The following is a 23,332-nucleotide window of genomic DNA, read 5'->3' as shown; positions in this document are numbered from 1 at the left end:
TTTTTCCAGAGCAAACGGGTCGCTAAAAAAAATGATAGGCAGAATCCATTACATATCTGTTATATTTAGCAGCAGAGAATCCATCTGCATTATTCCTGGTCTCATTAAAGACTTGGCTCCTTGTAAATATTATGTCTCTAATCCACACATTCTCCCTCCGCGCTGTGCTTCAGGGGTCTATTTAAGTAATAATTGGTATGCGTTGTTGCAAAGAAATAGTGGCTGAGTGTTTGACAACATTACACAAGTTAATGTACATGGGAGCAACTGTGGCAGTCCTCGTGTGAAAAATCAATTCAGCGAGGTTCCTACCAGCACCCCTGCAAAAACCTCACAGCCAAGGTTCCCTGCGCTTCCTGCACCTGGGTCCACAGAAGGGTGGGATTCGGTCAACCTTGCTTTGGCCACCGTGATGACACAGGTCCTTCCTGATGTCACGCTGCTCAGACAGCATGCTGGTGGGGATTAGGGAGAGGACCTGGGCGAAGCAGAGTCCGCAATTCCACAGCCGAGCAGGTCGCTTTAACCACATAAAACCTGCTTCTGGTGGAAGGGATGGGCACAAGCCCAGAAGCGAGCAGGGCTGTTACTTTCAGCAGGACCACCGCTTTTTATTGGCTTAAAGAACACATGACAATACATGAACCAGATAAGGTTGGAAGAGCAAGTAATTAATAATTAAAATCTACTACTGATGCATTCAAGTAACTTGGGTTTTATTTGCATTTTACAGTAAAGTCCCAGAACAGATGGAACTTCATGGATGCCTATCAAGATGCCTACCGTGATCCACCCAGAAAACGACGTATTTGAAAAACAAGGCTGAATTATCCAAAATAACCGTGTAACGCAAGTGCGCACAGCTCCTGTCAGCTGTGGAGTGGGGGGGACCCTGAAAGGTGCTGGCATCCCAGGGGCTGTCCTCCCACGGAAAAACCGCAGAGCAGGGGCGAGCCGCCACCCCCCCGCTGGAGCGGGCTCTGCTCCTGGCTGGAATTTCAAGATGGTCTAAAAAACCCCAAAACCATTAAAAATCCAGAAGTGGGCAACCCCGCCAGGCAGCGGCACTGATGACCTCCATGGGCCCACCGAAGTGGGCACTAACAATGCGGAGCCCTCCCCACAGCTGCACTGGGGTCTGAGAGCGGCTGTGTGCCCCCCCAGGAGCCACACGCATCCCCCTCCAGATGACACATGTATGTAACACCCAGAAATGCCACACTAATGGGAACAGAGGCAGTGACACGTGCACCGCTAAGGGGAACCCTCCATAGCACCACAGCTTTGATGTTTGGTGGGAAAACGCCGGCCTTGCTCCTCACCATGCTTCTCCTCATGCAGGACACGTAACTGCAGACCTCAGGCCGGCCAAAGCAAACTCCATCCCACCAGCACTGACCTTCAGGACGTGCCAATGCAGATGCAAACCCCTCCATCAGGCCACTCCAGTTCCACCACGCATTTTTCCCCTCCAGCTATTCCAGCTGTATTTCTTTTTAATAATCCCATGGAAGTTACATGTAATGCAACCCAGGCACTAATAAATCATTGCAGAGCAAAAAACCACCAACAACTTTGCTAGCAGGACCACCACGATCTTCTCATGCAGCCCCACCGTGCTCCCCCCTCACCAGACCAAGTGCCACTAACCCAACCGACCAAAGCGAACCCTAAAGCCCACGCAGCCGGGCTTATCTCACAGTTTCAACATGGAAAGTTCGAGTAGGGCATCAAATCTAGGTGAGATTGGAGCAAATCTGGACCCAGGCCCCCTGCTGCCTTGAAGACAGGCGTGACAAAACAGGACTTCTGTTTCTCAACAGTCCAGTAGCTCTTTTCCGAACAAGAAGCCTTAATCTTTCTCACCATCCCATTTCCCGAGCACGACATCCCACCAACATTACCACCTCACAGAGGAGAAACAAAATTTAATTTAAAAACTTCAGACATTTGTTCCTCTGCAAACAATTCCTGGTTCTTAAGAAACCATCGGGGCTCACAGTGCAAGAAAGGGGAGCGCACGCTCATGAAGCATCACTGGTTGTTGTAGAACTAAATAAATAACAGCTGATCCTTGTTGCAAAGGGAAAAAAAAAAACCAAAAACAACCAAACCCAAAAACAACGATCCTTGTAACTAAATAATAACAACTGTGTTCTGTTACCAAAAACTCCTGCTGACTTCATAGAAAATGTTGTCTGGTGCCTCCCTGGTACTCTGCTCTGTAAAATGCCAAAGATCCCCGTCTCCTCGCCACGACGGCGCTGAGCAGAAGGAGAAGGTACGCAGGGCATACGGAGAAGGTCTGGTTTCCATGCCCTGGCTGGCGCAAAGGACGATGACAGTATTTTTCATCCTTTCACCTTAAACCTTATCTTTATTTTATTTCCTCTGGTAAAGAAGGAACAGAAAAACGAGCCATGGGAGCTGGCATGAGAGCTGGCCCAGGTGTACCTGACACACCGCTTTTTGGAAGTGCAGCTTCCAGCACCGTGTACAGCGGAGGTGAAAACACCGATTCCTGGCTAAAACGTCTGCGCTATCCCAGTCAACAGCCGAACCAGCAGCGACTTGCAAAGAACCTCCCCTCCAAAGTTTCAGTGTTCCCTGCAAGTGGGGACCCCCAACAACCCCCCCTACACCCCTCCTACACAGTCCTTGCTATCCTGCGAGTCCCCATGCCGTTTCCCCTGCCACAGCCTACAACCTAAATATCCGTAACTGTTGGGGGCAGGGGGTCCCTGTGCTCTGAAAACCCCCAAATTTCTAGGGCAGGTGTAGTCACCCCAGTGTGAAGAGCTCCTCACCAGCAGATCCACTTTCCACTTCTTTACCTTACAACTCGAAAATAAAGCAAAGCAAGTCATACTTGCCAGATCTGATCTGAGGAGTAAATATGACACCTATCCGGCTTTACGAGATGGCATCATCCACCAGACTTTAACAAAAACACCTGCAAACTGCCAGCGCTGTGTCGAGAGAAGCTTTTCCATTTCTTCCATTTAAACACGAAGCCACTTGCAATTCCCACAGCTAGCGAAGAGCACCACACCCCAGGGAAAACGACCCTACCTCTTCCAAAAGGCTGGGCAGCTCCACGTTTGGGTTGGTTTTGCTCATGGAAGTACATATTCTTACCAGCGTCCGCTGAACCGCGGCATTGTGATCTGAACTGCCGCCAGCCTGATGGATAAATCGACTTGTCCGGCCAAAGGTTTCAGTAACGCTACTCCCAACTCGTGCCTGGGACCTCATACTCGGGGGCTGATGGTTTTTGCCGATACAAGGAATATTATCACTGGACCCCAACGGCCAGCCCCTGGACTGAAACGCCAGCGTCAGACGACGTTCTGCGCTGCAGTTTTGGCTGTGGGGAAACCCCCGTGACCGTCTGCCACCTAGCAAAAGCCCGAGGGGAACAGGGCACAACTCTGCCCCTGAAAAGCGGGTCCGGGTGAGAGGGAGCTGTCGGCAAACTGGGCTGTGGGGCTGCAGCTCTGCGGGGCGCCACGCTGCAGAGCCGCCCTGGCCAGCCGAACCCCGGGGATCCCACCCCGGCTGGGCGAGGGAGAGAACTGCCCTACCACCAGGGAAAGCTGACGGCAAGGCAGTACCACCTACGGTTTGTCTGCTGTAAAGCTGAGAGTGAAACTCTGGACCAAGAAAGCATCTCAGCCTGAAATTCTAGGGGAAAAATGAAAAGCCAAGGTGCATGCAAGCCGCATTTCAAAACACACGACCCTTACTAAACCACCTTCTTTTCTATTCAGTTTCAGAACCGCTTGGTCAAGACTTTTAAAGGGAAAGACACTTTGATTGCCCATGACTGGAAGAGCTCAGATCAAGGGAGGAACTGCCCCCAGCCCCCAGAAGCACCCGGGTTTGCTAATGATGAAAGTGAACCTCTGTCCCCGCTCCCTGCTAATGACTAACAGGTGGGTTTCACAAATGCGTCCAAAAATAAAAAGCTCCTTTCTAAAAATACCGCCCCGCATCTACAATGCCAGATTTTCCAGAAAAATACTGACGATAGCTGACGTATCCCAAACAATCGCTTTTATAGGAACTTGAGGCTGCCCCTGCAGCAGAAAGTTTTCCGAGGGGAAGAATACAAATCTTTGTTTGAGATCCGAGCCCTGTGGACGAACCCATTCCCTCGGCCAGCTCTGGAGCTCCAGCACAAATCAGCTTTATGGTAATAACAGATTACAGAACACATCGCCACAAATAATTTTTTTTTTTTTTACTACAGGCTGCGTAATTGAAATGTCTGCGATTCAACAATCACCTTTGAATTCATAAATACCTCATAGTATTCTGAACACACTCTCCTATAATGAGACCGTCTTCAATTTTCCTTGGTAAAGAGACCTTTAAAGAATGCTAAAGCAGGTCGGCGCCCCTATGCACTGATGGAAACAGGAACAAAAGCATTTTGTCACCAGGCATCTCGTCTATCATTATTTTCTTCACTCTGCTTAAACAAACTGAAAAGTATGTGCCTTCCCCCCCTAAAAAAAAATAAAAATTAAAAAATCTGCAATAACTGCAATTTCATTCCGGTTGGTAAGCCACCATCTGTATGAAAACAACGGTCCATTATACCTAACCATCACCGGCTATCGTTTTTGCTGCTTCACTAATGTTTTTTAAAACACAGGATTAAAATGTCATACCATCCCTCACGTTCTGGGGAGCCGGGTGTATTCCTCTCCTCTGGTCACGGTATACTTAATCAAGTGTGAATGATTAAAGTACTTCAATTAGAGCTACGTACATTCATTGCAGGCAATTCAAAGGCAGCGAAGAAGTGCAGCTGAAAGAAGAAATTACTTCTACTACTTTGAGATCTCCATCTCCCCCTTTCCTCCTCCCTAGCACTGGGAGGACCCGGCAAAGTACCAAGCGCTGAGCCCCAGCCAGGATTTACCTTTGGGGCACGTCCCTCGGCAGGACAAAAGGCTGTTCTTTCCCCCTCAGCAAGTCCAGCAAGTTGGGGGGGGTGGGGTGGTATTTTTTTTTTATTTTTTTTTTATTTTTTTTTTAATTTGGGAAGAATAACCTCAGAGCAGCACGCGGAAATCCGCGCCCCTCCTCCGCTTTTGCTTTCCAGGCATAGCGAGGGAAGGTTGAAAATTTCCCAGGGAGGGGGGAGATGGTAAATAAATAGTGGGGAAATGTAGGATGTGGAGCCCCGCGGGGGGGTGGGGGGTGCGGGAAGCCGGCACCGCGCACCTCCGCGGGCTCAGCGCGGAGAGTCGCTAAGTGCCCGGCGAGCGAGCGCCGGTCTTCAGCCCAAATAAAAACTGATGATTTTAAAGATTTTTTAAAAAAAAAAAAGTAAAAAATAGAAAAAATATTTTTCTAAATTACAAAAAAAAAAACCGGGAAATCGATTGAAAATTAAGAAAAAAAAAAAAAAAAAAAAGAAACACGCGCCCGTGAAGGGAAAAATTAAAATAAAATATACACAGACGGACATCCAACGCATCGCGGCCGCATGTTCAGCGTCCCCCGGCCGCCGCGGCCGCGGCGGCCGGGGGACGCGGAGCGGGCGGCCGCGCCGCACCGCGGGGTTCCCCCTCGCCCAAACTTTCCTGCCGCCGCCGCCCCGTTAATCCCCCGGCAGATGTTGTCGGCGGCGCTCGGTCCTAAGTAAACAATGCGGGGCCCGGCACAACAAAAGATCTCCCACTTCACCCCGCCGCTCCGCCGCCCGCGTAAGTTGCGCGGCCGCCTCCCACCACCATCACCTCCTCCCCGCCACACACCGGGTTCTCGCCCTCCCTCTTTTTTTTTTTTTTTTTTTTTTTTTTTTTCCTCCTCCATCCCCACCGCGGGGACATCCAAGCAAAGATGTCCTCGCCTTTCCTTGTCCTTCTCGCCGCGGAGCGCAGGGCGACAGCGCCCGCCGCCCCCCCCTTACCTGCTCCCGGCCGCCGCGGCTCGGCTCGGCTCGGCCCGGCCGCCGGCAGCCCCGCACCGCTCTTCAGCGCCGCATCCCTTCCCGCAGCCACCGCCGCCGGGCTCTGCCTGCTGGAGATCCACCTTAAAAACGCCACCCGCTCGCACACCGCACAAAAAAAAAAAAAAAAACTTAATCCTCCCCCCCCCCCCCCCCCCCCCCCCCCCCCGCCGCTCTCCTGCTCCGCCCGCCGCCGCGCCGGGAGCGGACGGGGGCAGCGGAGCCCCGCGCAGCGCCCAGCACCAGCGGGGAGGATGCTAATTGCAACTTGGGGGGGAGGGTCGCCGGCTTTTTTTTTTTTCTCTTTTTTTTTGTTTTTGCCTTTTATTCCACACACCCCCCTTTCTTTTTTTTTTTTTTTTTTTTTTTTTTTAAAGCCAGGAAAGGGAGAAAGTGCCCGGGCGGCGCTGGGCGGAGCGGACGCTCCCCCTCGCCACGCTGGGTGAGCGAAGGGAGAGGTAGGGGCTCTCACTGCCTTTTTTTTTTTTTTTTTTTCCCTTCTTCTTCTTTTTTTTTCCCCCTTTTTTTTTTTTTTTGGGCAATAGGCGGGGTCTCTCCTTGCAAACCAATGACACAAACCCACATGGACCAGCCTCGCCCCCTATAGATACTCTTCACTACAAATAGGCTCTCTCGGGGGATTAGTGGATCAGCTAAAGTACAAACAGACGCAGCGAGGAAGGGGCGGGGGGGCGGCGGGGGGGGGGGGGGCGGTGGAGCGGGACCGGGACCGGGCGGCCCCGGGCGCGCCCGCGGGGAGGGAGCTCCGCGGGGCGGGGAGGGGGCTCCGCGGGGAGCGGTGCCTGTTGCGCTCGGCGGCGGCCCGGGGCTGGGGGACACCCCCCACCACCACCCGTACCGCGGGCAGGGCCGGCGGCCGCCTTTGTTCGGCCACCCGCGCTGCGCGCAGCTTGCGCGGTCGCTGCCCCGGGCCGGCCGGTCACCCCAGCGCGGCGGTGCCGGGCGCGGAGCCCGCCGCCTTTGGGGGGGGGGGGGGAGGGGTCTGCGGAACCCCCTGGGAGCCGGTACCCAACCTCGGCCTTGGCCCCGCGCCCCTTTGTATGGCCGTCATCCCTCTGTCTGCCTGACTGTGCAATTACTCCATCCGCAATTACTCCATCCGCGCCCCGCACTGCGCGCAGGGGCTGGAATCGCCGCTGTGAGGCCGGGGAATAAAGGCCACCAGGCAGGCTGAGCCCGCGCCCTTGGCATCTCCAAGACGGAGGGGCTGACACATCCATCCCCGCCGAGCGCCCAATTTGATGTGACTATCGTATAATCACACCGGGGCGTTCAGCTGAATGCAAGATAACGGGAGCGCGCTCTGACGTGCGTTTATTTGTATTTGTATTCTGCATTACCCCCATAGATTTGGGAATTAATGTTTTGACAGACGTTCTTCATCTGCTTATCGCAAGAACGTGGGCAGGTGGTGATCCCATCTTTTTGTTGTATAATCATCGAGCCTTCTGCATTACATATATCCTGTGCTTCTCAATCAGCCTGTGAAAAAGCGCATTCCTTTTCTAGTCAAATAAACCCCTTGAACTGGATCAATTGTCCATCAAAATTAATAAGCGAGCTTCAGTTTCTGTGGGGAAAATTACATGGTGAAAAGCCTAAAGAACTGGATTCTTAGAAGAACGGGTTAGGTCCTGGGTGTTTACACCATGTCCATCATTTATCCTCCGAGCACCTGCTGCCGGGAGCCGCTACCTCCATCCCACAGAAGTTGAAGCCTCGCACAGCCTCAGCTCACCGGGATTCCCGTGGTGTAGGCGCCCAGGTGGCCAGCGCCGCGGCCACCCCGTCATACCCAGGCTCTGCACGACACGGGGTACAGCCGGGCACCCCCAAGCAGATTTTAGCAAAATTAAGCAGCTTTCAGCTCGAAGACGCATCTAATTCTGCGCTCTTCCCTTTGGCGACAGTGCCTCCGAAGAGAAAAGCCCTACCCGCCTGCAGGAAACCTCACTGTAAGCATCACAGCCTCCGCCTGACTGGGATTTCTTGGATTTCCATCACTGCCCAGATATTACGGGCAGCTTGCTGGCATGTGGAGCTTGGGCCGCAATGAGTAACAGCAGTTTGTCCCAGCCAAGGGCCTGCCTGTGGTGATTTCGTTAATCCACACTCACTGTTGCTCTTTGCTTGAGCCAATTTGCTTTGTTCAACATTACGTATACAACGTATGGGGGCGCGGGACAGGAAAACAGTAATTGCTTCTAATAAATAACATTGAGTTCGTGATATAAACAAAGTGACATACGTTAAGGCCAAACCCACAAATAATTATTTCATTACTGAAGCAATTAGATTACAGGGTGTAAAGGAGAAAGCTTTGACGCAAACATCTTCAAGTTTAGCAGGGGGCAGTCCTCGGGCATGTGGATTCTTCTTCAAACTATTTGGATTGCAATCGAACATTCATCAAGTGTGAAATAGCCTTTGTAATTAGATGCTAGGAAAGAAGATACACGGTATGTTCGGTGGGGGGCCTGAAACGATAGGTTTTTAATTTCAAATCGCAGCTTTTAAAACTTCCACTCAGCTGCTACCCAGCCTTGAAGGAGCTTCAGCTCCCCCGGGATCTCACTGGTTTGTGCAAAATTCAGTGTGTGCTTGGAGCAGGGCTTTTCAGCTTCCCGGAGCTCAGGAGCGGCGATCTGGGGACAAGGAAAGAGCCAAAGGAAGAGGATCGTGCTGCTACCGGGGCAGGCATGGGGCAGACCTCTCCTCTGGCCTCTTTCCTCCCATTTATTTCTTTTATCCACTTTCTGGACATACGTTTCAGGCAGTAGGCTGTTACCTAAAAGGCAGATTCCTCACATCTCCTCCTTCTCTAACTGTATTTTCAAAAGACTGAGGCACCCAGCCTTAGGGAATATTGGAGGTAGTTGTGCAGACAATCCCATCCAGGAGAAGAATAGCCCTGAAAACTTGGCTTGTGAGGGATGCTTGCGGAAGCAAAGCAGAATCAAGCTGTTCCTCTCCTGCTCTTCTATTTATTTTAACCTATCGGTAGCTGGACTGAGAAGTTCCTGGCACTGTTTAGCAATGCAGTTCTTATGAGTCCTTCCGCTACAGGAACTGGGTGTTTGGGGTGCCAGGTTTACACAACACCCTTTCTCCCTGTCATCCAGGGTTCACCTCTCCCGCTGGATGGTTCCCCAGCTCCTCCCTGCTGCTGCTAATTCAGCACTCGCTGTGCTCATCCAGCGTTGCACCTTCACAGCTTCCAAAAATACAACAGAATGCCTGTAGCCTCTGTGTCTATAATAGTTATATTTCATGAATTTGTAATTATTTTTAGCAAGGGATTACATGCTTTGTTTGTGAATAACTCGGTGTCTTTTAGCAGTGGATTTGGGAAAATGGTGATGTACCAGTATTGTTTCCTGACCCACATGCTGGCTTCTGAGCAGCTGAACGCCCGTCACACGAGGCACTCCATCAACCCGGAGCGCAGTCACACTTTCCCTCCACACTTCACCGACATGTCAGCCTGAGTGCAGGGTACTGCTACATGGGTACTTCTCAAGACATTGCAAGGAATGAAAATAAACAAATAAATGAAATTTACAATCATAAAGAGGTTGATTTGCAGATGCAAATATGGGCCTTGATCCTGCATAGATGATGCTCCTGCACAGCTTTTATGTAGCGTGAGGAGTCAAGAGTGACTTCAGCTGGATGACTCTCAGTGCATAAATTTAAGCGCATGCATCTCTCTGCAGATTTAGAGCGAGTATCTGTTGACTAGAATAGACCAGTTATTTTACTCCTCCAAGTGTTTGCGCGACTTCGTTGCTCAGTGCTATGCAGGAACAGGCAGACTCAAATCCTGCCTAGATTCTTCTGAGCCAGAGATCACGTTGGATCGTTAGAAAATAAATTTGTATGTTGACGCCACATATCCGGCACCGATGTCAATATCCCATTTATTTTTTACCAGTTTTTAAGATGCAACTGCTTTGGACAGGTATGTTGGCTAGCTTATAATGGATATTCTTTAAAATTATCACCCCTGTTTAAGAAGGTGCTTATGGTTTTTGACAAATCAGTAGCAGCAAACATTTGTTTTCTACCAGTATAGTTAATCCAGAAACTTAACCCTGGAGTTTGGCTTAACTGTCTATAGTATAGGTTCATGAAGCGGGATTATGAATACATTAAGGAACTTCCCGTAGAGATTTTTGTGAGTGTAAATTTGGAGCCTTGAGAAATTAATTGGTTTATTTTACTGCTTACTCTGCTTTTAATATTAGTACTCTAGTTCAAATTTAAAGTGCATAAAAAGAATCACATCCTTCATGTCACTGCTGTAACTGATGTAAACCAGGGATGAATTTGTTCCGAAACACACTTTGTAAGCTGCTCTGTAACTAAGCATTTAGAAGACGGGTTGTTTTTCTTACAGTTTTTATCTCACACCAGACTGACATGGGTATACAAACATCATTGAGCAGAATTACTTCTAGTGGGAAGTCAAAAGTCCACCATTTGGTATCAATCGTCTAAAAGTAAGTTCATTAAGAGGGTGGTTCAGATCACTTTTTGTATAATTTGCCATAAGGATGTCATCCAGTGCGAAGGATTGCACCAGCAGAAAAAAAAAATTGCTCCTAAAGGCAGTGTATGATCTTTATTAGATCAGCAACTCCCCTCCCCACCCACCATTTTAGCATTAGCTTGTTGTATTTAATTACTGTAATGTTATTTTTCACACATTTAAAAGGTTTGCGCTACAGATGTAGAGTTTCATACCATAAAAGTATTTAACTTAGTGTAAGTGAAGATCATAGAATCATTTAGGTTGGAAAAGACCTTTGAGATCATCAGGTTCAACTATTAACCCAGCACTGCCAAGCCCACCGCTAACCCATGTCCTCAAGCACCACATCTATGCATTTTTTAAACATCTCTAGGGGTGGTGATTCCCTTACATCCTGGGAAGCTTGTTCCAGTGCTTGACCACCCTTTCAGTGAAGACATTTTTCCTAATACCCCATCTAAACATCCCCTGCCATAATTTGAGGCCATTTACTCTTGTCCTGTTGCTGGTTACTCAGCACAAGAGGCTGACCCCCACCTCAGGACTCATTCATGCCACAAGTTCTCTGTGGGAACCCAGAGGAAGGAGGGTGAATGAAAAGGAGGGTGAATTAATTTGTCCTTTTTTTTTTTTTTTTTTTTTTTTTTTTTCTACTGATTTAAAAGCATGGTGGATCTGGCTTTTCATTAAAAAAAAAAAAAAAAAGCCATCAAGGCAGCTTTCAGTTTGGAAGTTGCCAGGAAAATATTTCTCAGTAATTTTGCTTCTCCGCTTTCATGGGAGTATTTCAGGTGGGTTTCTTACGGGGGTGGCTCTCATTTATCATCTTGTACTGGTGCTGCCTTGGTATCTGAGGTGCTGGGTCCTCCAGGCTCTGATCCCAAGTTGACGTGGGTGGTTGTGTGTGCACTGTAGGGGCTTGGAGACCCTGATTCGTCTTCTTCCAGCCTGCCCTGCCTGCCCTGCCTGCCCTGCCTGCCCTGCCCGCCCTGGCTCCGGGAGCAGCTCCGCAGGCAGGGGATGCCCATCCCGGGGTCTGTCCTGCCGCAGGGTCACGGTGCACTCTGAGCTCCTAGCTGGAAAGGTGCAGGTTATTTGCAGTCTGCGCAGAAACTCTCCCAGTTCTTTCCAATTTTGAAAGAAAACCAAGCCTATTAAAAAAAAATAGCCACTCTGCAGCCTTGTGCTCAGCTGCTGCTGCAAGTGCCTGAAGAAGCAGTTGGCTCCTCTGGGCCCCGGCCATGCGCTCCCAGCCCCTGCTGCCTCCTCCCGCTGCCAGCACGAGCATTTGTGCAGCTGCAAGGTGAAGTGGATCAGGGAACAGATCCAGCTGAACACTAATCCTAAGGGTGGGGGTGGGGGTGGGGGGGGGAAGCTTATTTTCAGCTGGATCTGTTCCCCAACCTGGTTCTGCCTTCAGCTGCACGAGACACGTGCTGGCGCAGGGAGAGGCTCAGGCGGGTGGCAGTGAGCAGCCGGGGCAGGGGCTGCAGGGCTGGGTTTGTGGCAGCGCTGGTTTCTGCCGTCTTAAAAGCATTTGTCAGGCTACGACCTTGTGTTAATATATTACTGCTTCGGTGCACCGTACAGCAGAGGTTACAGCGCTAGATTTTCACTCCCGGAACCGTGACGCTGCGTTTTGCAGGATCTGTGGGAGAAAAGATACCAGTGGTGTCCAACGCTGCTCTTCAAAATGCAGGGACGTGGGTGTGTTGGGGAGACAATTGCGGGGTCCCCGGCGGGGAATGGGATACCTGCACACATTATCAGGGTACATTGATCCCCCCGTTGGCATCAACTGCAGCAACAAGTGTGTCGTAAGACCAGCCAAACACATGGAATACTCTAATACAATGTATAAAACAATTTAATTCAATTGATCGTAATAGTAACAGCTGTTTTGTGATGTGACTGCAGTCTCGGTATCACACTTTGTTCACATTAAATTTAAGACAGATTTTGAACGATTTTCACAAAGTTGCACACATTTAGGGGCCGGGTGATATTTTACATAATATGTTGGTGTTATCCCTTCTTGGCAAATTTATTCCCGTTGAGAAAGAAAAAGAGTTACATGCTGAGGACTCTTGAATGGAATCGATGATTAGAAAGAGGCAATACATATTACTTCTGCCCTACTACAGACACTGAATTCAACGTCGGTGGGAAATTCTCAAATCCATTTCCCTTTGCAAACATGAGCAAAAGGATGCAAACATACAATAAAACTCTCCCTTTGATAATCCTCTTGGCTTCCCCCACCCCCTACCCCCCACCCCCCCGTGTGTGAAATCATTATGCAGAACTGTTGGGGTATTTCCCCCCCCATTTTATTCGTTTTATATTCTTAAGCAAGGAATTACAAGCCTGCAGAAAAGCCTCACAGAGTGCATGTACATTTGTATACCCCTTCTATAAAACATCTTAATGTCATCGCTGTTGAGCAGAATTGTTCTGCTGATAAAACACATGGCTGATGTTTAATCTTTCCAGGAAAGTTTAATGAAAGGTTCCTGAATGAATCTGTCTGGTTTAAAGTTTGAAGAGCATTTGGCTGCACTAATTTGATGTATGTGCCAGGTGTTTCTAAACAAACAGTTACTAGATAAAGACACAGAGAGCCCTTCCCACTCCCTCCCCCTTATCTGCCATAGGCTTCCTCAATGTTCACCTTCCTTAAACGCCAGCTTGCTTCCATGCCTGCGCCTTCAGCATACTTTTAATATCTTCATGGGGAATACCATGGATCTCTAGTTCCACATTTGTTGTTGTTTCGTAAGCCAATTCTTGAGAGACTGACATTATAATGTCAATAGGAGAGAGTTTGGTAAGAAAATGGAAGGGTGACCTGGGCCTTGCAGGTAATCTGCTGTCTGCTGGGGTGCTGGTAACCCCTGCATGGCCATTGCTGGCCGCTGCAGTGAAACACACGTGCTTGTGTTCCTTGGTGTCGGGCTGGAGGCAGGCTGGGCCTGGCCCACGGCCACCTCGTTCGAGCTGTCACCGGCTCTTTGAATTGCAGTCGCGCCTGGGGCATCATCTGAGAGCTGGCTGGAAAAGAGCTGGCCAAAGGGGTATGACCGATGTCTATAAACCCCTGAAGGGCATGGGAGAGGGAACAGGGAACGAGAATTCACAAATTTTTACAACAGAAGAATGTATCCGATCACCATTCGGTATCAGATTTTAAATCTGAAAACCGTTGCTTGTCGTACAAAATTAAATTGTGCAACACCCTTCCACCAAAGTGCTGTGGAGCCGAATTATATCATGGGTTAAATAGGGCTGAAATAAATTCATGGGCTTCAGGTCCATCAGTGATTATTGCACATGCCCATCTAGACACGGTCTCTGGACTCGGGGAATCCTCACGCCACTGGTTGCTGGAAGCTAGGAGGGATATTTGCTGTTTCTCACTTTGCCCTGAGGCATCCATTGTGTCCCCCGTTAGAGACAAGAAATGGGGTGAGGTCGGCCAGAGCTGGCCCAGACAGCAGATCTGGCTTCATCCTTCTTATGCTGCCTGTCCTTGGGAAGATCATCTCAGTCCCAAAGCACCTGCAGGGTGCTGCAGGCTAGAGAGTCAAACACAGGGGAACAGAGACGAAGTGAACACTGAGTCCCTCGGCAGGTCAGGGAGAAGCTGGGTTTCAGCAGTCCCCCGCCAGCATCCTATTCACCACAGCACCGGTCTTGAGGTTTTATGCTAATTAGGAAGTTACTGACATGAAACCGAAGCGGTGCAGCCCTGAATGAGGCCCTCCAAGGATTTAAGTGCCTGGAAGGCAAAAGTTGCATTTCATTGATAGTACAATTGCGTCTTAAATCTCTCTGGTCACCAGAGATGTAGCAAGCGCGGTGTCAGCTCAAGACGGAGCAAGGGAAGTGCAGACAAGGCAGGGCCCGTGGGCTGCCAGACGCTTATATCGTGTCGGTACAGTACAAGGGGGCTCAGCCGTGTGAGCCTGGTACCCGCGGCTGTAACTGAAATAACCCAGAGCGCCTGTGCGCAGGCTCCTGCGATGCACACCATCACCAGTAAGGACTGCACCATCGCCAGTAAGGACCACACCATTGCCAGTAAGGACTGCACCGTCTCCAGCTGGGAATTTAAAGGAGGGACATGGTCTTGGAGGTTGATCAGGCATGATTTCACCCATGCACCAGCAGCAAAGCTACCTACACTCACCCTTCCTCTACTTCATCTTGAAGGAAGGATTGCTTTCGGGCAAACAACGCCCCGTAGCCAAATCCCAGCCAGTCCTGCCAAAAGCTGCGCAGTGCCAGGTGAAGCAAAGGACGGCCCGCCTGATAACAGTACTATGTTGTAGCAGTGACAGCTAGAGATACAATTTTATTTTTTTTTTTAAAACTGAAACATTTATACACTGGAAATCCTACTGTGATATAATTATAGTGCTGTAAACATACCTTGTAACATCTTGCTTATTTTACTTTCCGAACTGGAGCAAGCTGCACTGGTGTGTGCATTTCTTTTAGTGGTTTTGTCCCCACAAAGATTTTTTTAAACAGGAATGGTACTAAAGCAACAGACCTCTGCGGTCAAGACTGGTCCTTAGTTTTTAAGTAAGCAGTTTTACTTTTCTGCCTGCAATAAATAAGACATAGGAATCCTGTCCTTTAAAGAGAAAGATAAAAGGCACAGAAAATCTGGTCTCTTACGTTCCTATTTCCCGATTAGACTTCAGAAAAGGGCAGTCAGAGAAATGCCTTCAACCTTCACTGTCAAATCTCCAGGAAAGCCTCATGCCCAGGATCTGTGGTCAGGAAAAAATCCCCCAAAAGACAGGCAGGATGGATGCTCCTGTTTCTTCCAGCACCTTCACAGAGGCACATGGTGAAACCAGCCTTCTGCTGGGCCCTGCATGTTCACACATACGCTCTTCTGCCGTGGTTTTAGGGAGGTTCCAGTAAGAGATGTTTCTGGTCCTTTTCTGTGTCACATTTTGACAAGCACTATGCATTCAGTGGGGATAGGAAACGGAGCCAGCTTCTCAGCAGTGCCATTTCCCTAGGTGCGGATCTGTAAAAGGTTATCAAGGATGCCCAGGGAGTTAGCATGGTCACAGCCTCGGTGGACTTCCAGAGCTCAGGGAACACACATTGTTAGGGGTAAAAAAAGCAGGCTTCTCCCCCTGCTTGTGCCTGGTACCTCATGCCAGGGGAGCAAAACCAGACCTAGCGAAGGCATCTGATGTAAATCTTTGCCACTTGGAGGGGGTGGGTAAGGAGTAGAGTGGAAGGGCTGGCATGACAGAGGCGGCCGCCACGGGAGATCGGTTGCTGGTCAGCTACTCCTTCCCTGCCGTTCTCCTTCATGGCTGCTCCACCCAACAAGGTTTTCACGGATTCAATAAGAATTGATCCAGGCTGTTTTGAGTGTCCCACTGGCTTACACATCCTCCGACACATCAGCAATCAAGAATAAATCTGAAGCGCCTGGAGTCCAACTTCTGTGCGGTTCAGAGGCAGAACCTCGTGACACTCAGGACACTCCAAAGTGACTTTTCTAGTTAATAGTGCTGCGATAATATGTCTTTCATAGGTACCCAATGTGCATATAGACTGTGGTCTGGTGTGGGACCCTCCTTGTCTGGGACGCATCCTTCTTTGCATCTTGCGTATGAGTATGGCTCCTGCTACAATACCTTTGCGTCTCAAAGGTTTTAGTAAGTGCATCCACATTGCCCATGATGAAGAGCCCTGGGAGGTATAGTAGTACTTGGGTGGGTATCTGAGGTACGGACAGATCTCCCAAACCAGAATAAGGCCCAGACACCACGCAATCCTCTCCCTTAAAGCACGTGCCTTAACATGACCCCATGCACAAGTGGGCAGCAATACAGACAGATGCTCTTCTCGGGAAAGCAGTCTGAAGTTTTGACTAACCAGGCTCAAAACAATAAAATCTAAAATACATCAACATGTGAAGAGGATTTTTCAATTCTCGTTAATGCTGTTTCCTAAGGAAATTTTAATTTATGTAACGAACCATCTTATTTAAAAATCAGGTGCCTAAAGCTATAGGGTCTAAGTCCAGAGTGATGCTTGTCAAGGAACCTAGTGAGCATCAGTCCTACCGGATGCCTCACCTTGAGGTCCAATTTTTCACAGAACCTAACACTGAGGATTTTTGGCCCCAGCACCCCACATCCAGCCCTCCTTGTCCATCTAGTCCTGACATTTGACAGCAAATGAGAAACCAGGTCAGATGGAATGACTGTTGCTAGAGGGGCCATAGAGCAGCCCAGCCCTGCCCAGTGCTTTACGGAACAAAATGCCATCTGTGCCCCTTCACGCTGCCATCAGAGGGTGCCTTCTGCCGAGCCTCTCCCTGCAGGTGTCCCACCTTGGGGTCACCAGAGCTTGTAGGGTGGCTTCCAGGGCTGGCTGCAGCCTGGTGACTTAGGTACGAGGGTAAAAATGACTCTTAGCTCTGGCTGCGTGTGAGGCTCAAGGACAGCGCCCACCTTGCATGCCCTATCAGCCTGGTGAAAGAGCTTCCCTTCAAAGCATCCCAAGGCCAAACGCAACCCGAAGCCGTTAATACAAGACTGTATTTGCTAGAATTATTCTCTACCCCATTAGCCTCACGCTCCAGCAGCACTAAAGCAAAACTTTTAAGTTTAAAAAGGCATGTACAAGTAGTGTAGCTGCCTTCGGTGTTTAGTGTCTCCCTGGGAAATGGAGAGGCATCACGGTTTGCTGGGAGGGAGGTGTGCGGGCAGAGCTTGGGGAACAGCCGGCAGTGCCTGAGCTGTGTTGGCTCTCAGCAGCAAAAGCAAACGGGTTTTAAAAAGCACGAATGCAATGACATATTTCCATATGAGAAGTATATGGGATGTTGATACTGAGCCAAGCAGAAAGTAAGTTGCTCATTACTGGAATTAACTCATCCTCCCTTTATTTCTATGTGTTATCAAGTAAGAAAATAACTCATGTGAATAACTCAGCCTGCGGACTAAAGTCAAGTCCTGGGAAATTGTTTCGGGTAGAGCTTAGATTCTGTTTAAACAAATAAACAAAAAGTACAAAAAGGAAAGAACTACTCTGAGCCAACCCAGAAGGATTTGTGTCTTGCAAACCGGCATTTGCGTTCGTTCTCTGCAGGTTTTTATTTAATTTAGATAAATATCTAAATCAAATTTCATTTGCAAAACAAAAAGAGGCACTTAATCTAGAAAATATCAAACTGGAAAACTGTGAAACTTTTTCATTTGGGGCCTTTCTTCTACATGAGGCTATTTCCTGAAATCATGATGAATTCGCAAATAGTTTCAGCTGTCCCAGAATTACACTTTTCAGCAAACAGCTACTTGTCTGATGAAAAGCATTCAGCTGTTACCAAGGTCTTGGCTAGCTCTGGCTGTTACATTTCCAATGGGATTTTTCCACAACAGTTAAGCAGGAGTGGCCTGGGAGTTTAAATATGGATAGTTCCCTCCGTCCTGTTGCAACTTCTGCAGCTTCAGCTCTTCCCTGGCTCCGGCGTGCTGCTGCGCTGCAGGCTGGGGTGACGGCAACCACTGCAGGCTGCTGGAGCATCCCTTCAGGAGGAAACAAAGGCAAAATCCAGCATGGGGGATAAAGTCTAAAGGAAATACAAAGTGTAATTGGAGGTGGAGGTCTTGATGGAGAGTCCACGACAGAAGCTGGGGAGGGTTCGACCGGGTCAGGAGGACAGGCTGGGGGAGCGGTGGAGGACCTCTACGGGAAGAGCAGCGCCCTGGCAGCTCCTGTCTGTGAGCTATCAAATATAAATGTTATCTAGCGAGGGGGGCTGGGGGAAAGAAAAGGCTGGAAAATACACTTTTACACACATTGTGTATTGAGCAAATATTATTTTAGCTATCTAAAGTATTCAAACTAATCACGGCAGCTTCCTTTAATGTCTGCCATTCCAGACACAAGGTTTATTTACTGTAATGTAATACATCTTGAGGGAATGTCGTATGCAGATATTAGCAATTAACTCATTAATCTAAAAATCACAATTCTTGCAATTAATAGAGCACTGCACAGTCACTCTAATTACAAACTCTGCACAAAAGGCCAGTCTCACAGGGAACACGTAGCCTCCTAATTAGCCAAGATTTCAAAGGCAGACAGAAAATTGAGATGTTGAGGGTCAGGGAGGGAAAAATGTGAATACACTGCACTGTGAGCATATCTGACAGCAGGACTGACAAGCAATACATAGAGTTTACTTGGGCAAAGTCTGGGGGGTAGCGGTCACCTACCCAGGGCAGGCATGCTGCTGTTTGCTGGCAACAGTGCGACTCGTTTCAGGGGGAGGCACCAGCCAGACTGGCTTGCGTGGAGGTGACGGGGTCCTGTAGCTCTCCTCTAACCAGAGAGTTCCCAAATTTGTGCAAGGCGCTCACAGAGATGTGCTCAAGGGAGGCACCGCTGTGGGATGCAGCCGGCATCTGGCGATGGAGCTGTATCTGCTGGGCCACCCACAGCCACCTCTGGAGCTCAGGGATGGGGAGCAGCCCCTCAAGATGCTGGCAGGTGGCACAGCATTTTCTGCCCGAGTCCTGCGAGATGACAAGTTGCCTGGCTCTGGTCCAGCGAAGCACTTCTGTATGCATTTAACTTTAAGTACAGGAGTAAACCCGCTGATTTCATTAGGGCTACTCACACGCTTAAGGACTTGGCTGATTTGGAAAAAGAGTGCTCAGCATGAAGCAGGACCAAGTCCTCTGCCACTGGGCACGACCTTGCAGAGTCTTTCAGCATCTCTCTTTTTCCAGCTAGAAGTGGCAGCAGTAAGACCTGCTTCCCTGGTGGCAGAGCCCTGCAGCTGCCACAAGTGGAGTCACCCACCTGCCTCCAGACGGGCTGTTCTCCTTCCTGAGACACGAGACCTGGCTGCTGATGTGCTCGGTGCTCAGGCGTCACAAATCCAGCCAGGAGCATCCGCCTCTGGCTGCTGCAGGAGTGCCTGCTGGGGCTCCCGACACCATCCCGAGAGATGCTGTGGGAAGGGTTTCCTTGCCCAGGCCTCCACCCAGATGCTATTGTAATCTTTATCTTCAAGCAAGAGACAGGGAGTCTGCCAGCACTGGGCTGGTGTTGGTAGAAACCGTTGTCATAAGCTGCCTTACAGTGGAAAAAGGCTGTGTAAGACAATGCTTGTTTGACTTTACAAAGCAGAAATATGATTGCAGCACTGATTTCTCTTCCCTTATATTGTGCCCCTGCGCTACAGCCTCCCCAGGAGTTAGGAAGCTTACAGTTTGAGTCCCCAAGAGAGTACTTTTTTCATCATAGTTTTCTGATCATGTCCCAGAGATAAACTCCTGTGTCGGTAGCAATGTTTTAGGGGACAACAATATTTTAGGGGGTGCCTCCTGTTATCCTTACTTGCTGAAAGGACGCTTTCAGCTCAGAGGAACACCTCCTTGTGCAGAAGGAGGAGAAATCTCCAGGATTTCTCTGACGGAAATCACCTTGGCACATTGCAGGCTCCTGTAATGAAGGTGGAAACATCTCTGTGGGTGGTGGAGGGGACATATTGTAGAAGTGAAGCCACTGAGTGTTTAGATCGTGGTAAAGGGAGAGATCATCTCAGCAAGAGGCAGAGGAACTGCAACCGAAGCAGCTCTGATGGCTCTGCTGTTTGACAGGGCACCTGCTCCCATGTGGGGCCAGGTCGTCCCAGTGATGGGCCTCTGCGCAAACCTTCTCGCTTGTAGGCTAAACCTGCTGGTGCTAATACCTCTTGGAAGACAAATGCTGGCAGCACCTCCCTGAGAACAGACCCGCTCATGGCATACTACCCCCGCAACTTGGGCTCCGTACAGCTGAGGCTGCGGACAGATAGTGGCTGGCTTCGATGTCAAGACAGTAAGCCAGGCGATAATACTCTTGAAGAAACCCAGAAGGCCCAGAATCCAAAAAATGTGAGATCTTCTAGAGACTGAGAATACCGAAAATGTGTTTGGGAGAGAACTGAGACAGGTGAAAATGCTAAAAAAAATCATCCCAAGGAAAAAAAAGTTGTCTTCCTCCCGTTGCTAGGAAGGAACGCGGCAGAGGGATGAGATCTTGGAGAGGGAAGTTGGTCCGCCATCCTGCAGAGAGAGGAGGGCTTGGAAGTCACGCTAGCTCGGAGCCATACCTCCAGGCAAAGAGTCTGAAAGCGAGCAAGCCGTGAGCTGTGTGACCCTCGTTTGGCAGCCTCGTGCAGCCTGGGCAGGGGACCGCAGAGGCAGGGGAGAAGGACCACGTTGCACGGCCACTTCATGGCTGCTGCGCTTTCAGCAAGGGTGGGCGATAACTTGAACCTTAATGTTGTTGAGTCAGTAATGCCAGAAGACTTGATAAATGATATTAAGACTTAGCTAGAAAAAAGACTGAGCAGAAGAGTTAAGAAATCACAAGTCCACTGGGGTCCCTGAACCCTGCAGTGCCGAGCTTGTGCTCACAGCTTTTTATTGAATATGGGGCAGTGCCAGCAGCTGCTGGTGCCGCTGTGGGGCAGGAACCAGGCACCACAGTCATCCCTGCAGTGCACTTGAAAAATGATTAGAAAAGGGGTTAGTGTGGGAAGAAACGTTCATTACTCTGGAAAGGTGGAGAAAATGCTAAAGAAAAGAAGTTTTGTTAAAATTACTCTTTCTGGATTATTGCTTGCTGGGAGCAGAGCAGGCGATTCTGATGTATTATTTTTACAAAACAGATCGCCGGACATGGGAATAAACAAGAGTTATTAATATACTTCTTGTAAGGATGGCCTGACGAGTTGCGCCCAGGGTGAAGCAGCACAGATCTCCAGGGCGCTCCTCTCGTCTCTGCTCTTTCCCTCCCTGTCTTAACCTATTTGTGTCCGACCTAGCTCTGCTGCAGCCAGGGCGCTCAGACCTGACCTATGGACAGGGCTGTTAAGAAACTTTGATTAATTAATGGCTGTAAAGCATTTCTGGGTCTTTGCATGAAAGGCACAATGGGTATATAAAGTACTTGGAAGGAGTTGCAATGATGTGATGTTTATGTAGAGATGAACTAGAAAGTTCCTTTCCTAAAATGTTCTTTTTTGCCTCTTGCACATGGAATTGTTATTGTGGAGTGCTTTGTTGCAACCTAAGGACAGTTATTTAAAGGGCAGGGAAAACAGTGTATATCTTAAACCCTCTCCATTGCTGTCATGTAATTAACTTCATGTTTTAGCAAGATTATCTCCCCAGATGAGTTATGAGAATAATATGGTTTCAATGCCATTCATTCAATTATTAATCTTTGCAGGGAAGAAACTTGATTTCAAGTGCTAGTAAAGTATATGTAAAATATTAATCAGAGTGTTGAACTAACAAGAGACCACTGGATGCCATCCAGGACAGATGAAATGGGGCCACTTGCATGCACTTCTCTAAAGCAGGAATTTCATCCAGACGTTTCAGAACTTGTAGGAAAGCTGGTAAGTTACAGATACGCTGAGAGAAATCACGCTCAGATTTAAGAATACAGTATTGCACTGCGCATTGTGGAAAAGTAATGGAGAAGAATAAAATATAAAATACTGCTTCAAGTTCAAATGGAGCAGTCTTTCTCGAAAGACAAAAAAAGATGATAGAAAAAGAATTGGTAAGGCCAAGCTGGCAGTTATTAGAATAGCAAAAACATAGTGCTTATGTACATAATGGTTTAACTTAGATTAAAACCCATAACTTATCTTAAAACACTCCTTTTAGTACTTCGGAGTTTAAATATGGTTCGTAGCAGCTCTCACAATTAAATTGTTTTTTCTCCCTTCAATAAAGTATATTAAAAATCATTTCCTGAAAAGTAACGAAAGATGCAAACAGACACCACATTATTCCTTTAGAAGGAAAACACGTGCAGCAGCGGCACTCACACAGGGCCAGGGCTTGCACACCGTGAGCTGAGACGCAGAAAGCAAAGAGCCCTGCACGCCTCCTGGTATTTCATGATATCTTGATCAGATGATCAAAAGCAAAGTATTTCATGAGCAGGACCCCAGGTGCAGCACCATTTGTACCGAAGGAGCCGATTCCTCCTTGAAATGGCTGTGCCGGTGCGATGCCACGGCAATGCAAACCCTGCCAGCCACATCCCTTCCCTGCCCACAGCCCTGCCCGTGCTCTGCCCCCTGCCCAGCACGCAGGGACCACTCTGGGGGGCTCGCCTGGCCCCACACCACTTGCTGTGGGGGTAACTGGGCTCGCCGCTGTCAGGGATGGTGCAGGGAGGAGGCTGGACCTACGCCGACGCAGGACCACATCGTCCGCTACGGGAATGCAGGCAGATGTGCCCGTCTCCATCCAGTGTTTTGTTGAAGCAGCTACACAACATCTGCCACGGCGTGCAGGAACGGAGGGAAAGCCTCAAAGCCCCAGGTCTGAGCAGGACTGGTTGCTCCGAGGCACTAATCCCCCGTAAGCATACGGTCCAGAGAGCCGCTTGTTCCAATTCTGCACATTTTGCCAGTGGATGTTTTTGCAGGATTGCTTTGCTTATACAGTAGATTTTATTTGTTCACGGTTGATGGGAAGGTCTGAGATTTACAGTCACCTCTTCCTTCTGGCTATTTTCATTTGGTATGGGATAGTATTAAAAAAATTTTCCTAGGATAAGAGTAACTACAAAACGCAATCCCAAAATGACTAGCAGACTCATCAGCTCACCGCGAGAGCAGCTATAAATGTACAATCAGAGATAAAATTCATGTTAAAGTAGGAAATTGCACAGGCTTGTCTCCAGCAGGAAGGTGGGCTCCCCAGGCCATACTCTGCAATTCATCGCCTTGTCCCCCACTCTTTGCCACC

The 23,332-nt window shown here is 49.0% G+C and overlaps 1 protein-coding gene across 2 annotated transcripts in view; it reads right to left on the bottom strand.

The window, feature by feature from the left end:
* The window catches only part of CTBP2 (C-terminal binding protein 2), a 318,873-nt gene that overhangs the window by 138,361 nt on the left and 157,180 nt on the right, over positions 1–23,332 (bottom strand). Inside the window, exon 1 of one of the 2 annotated variants that reach the window (XM_055800514.1) lies at positions 5,927–6,081. The exons of the other annotated variant lie outside the window; for it this stretch is intronic. The gene's annotated coding sequence lies outside the window, so the exon portion shown is untranslated. Of the gene's footprint in view, positions 1–5,926; positions 6,082–23,332 lie in introns of those variants that run through there. 2 annotated transcript variants of the gene reach the window in all.

This window comes from Falco peregrinus, chromosome 1, assembly GCF_023634155.1.
Source record: "Falco peregrinus isolate bFalPer1 chromosome 1, bFalPer1.pri, whole genome shotgun sequence".
NCBI classification, from domain to species: domain Eukaryota; kingdom Metazoa; phylum Chordata; class Aves; order Falconiformes; family Falconidae; genus Falco; species Falco peregrinus.
The sequence above is the reverse complement of the archived record's forward strand: the minus strand, read 5'-3'. Positions and strand labels throughout refer to the sequence as shown.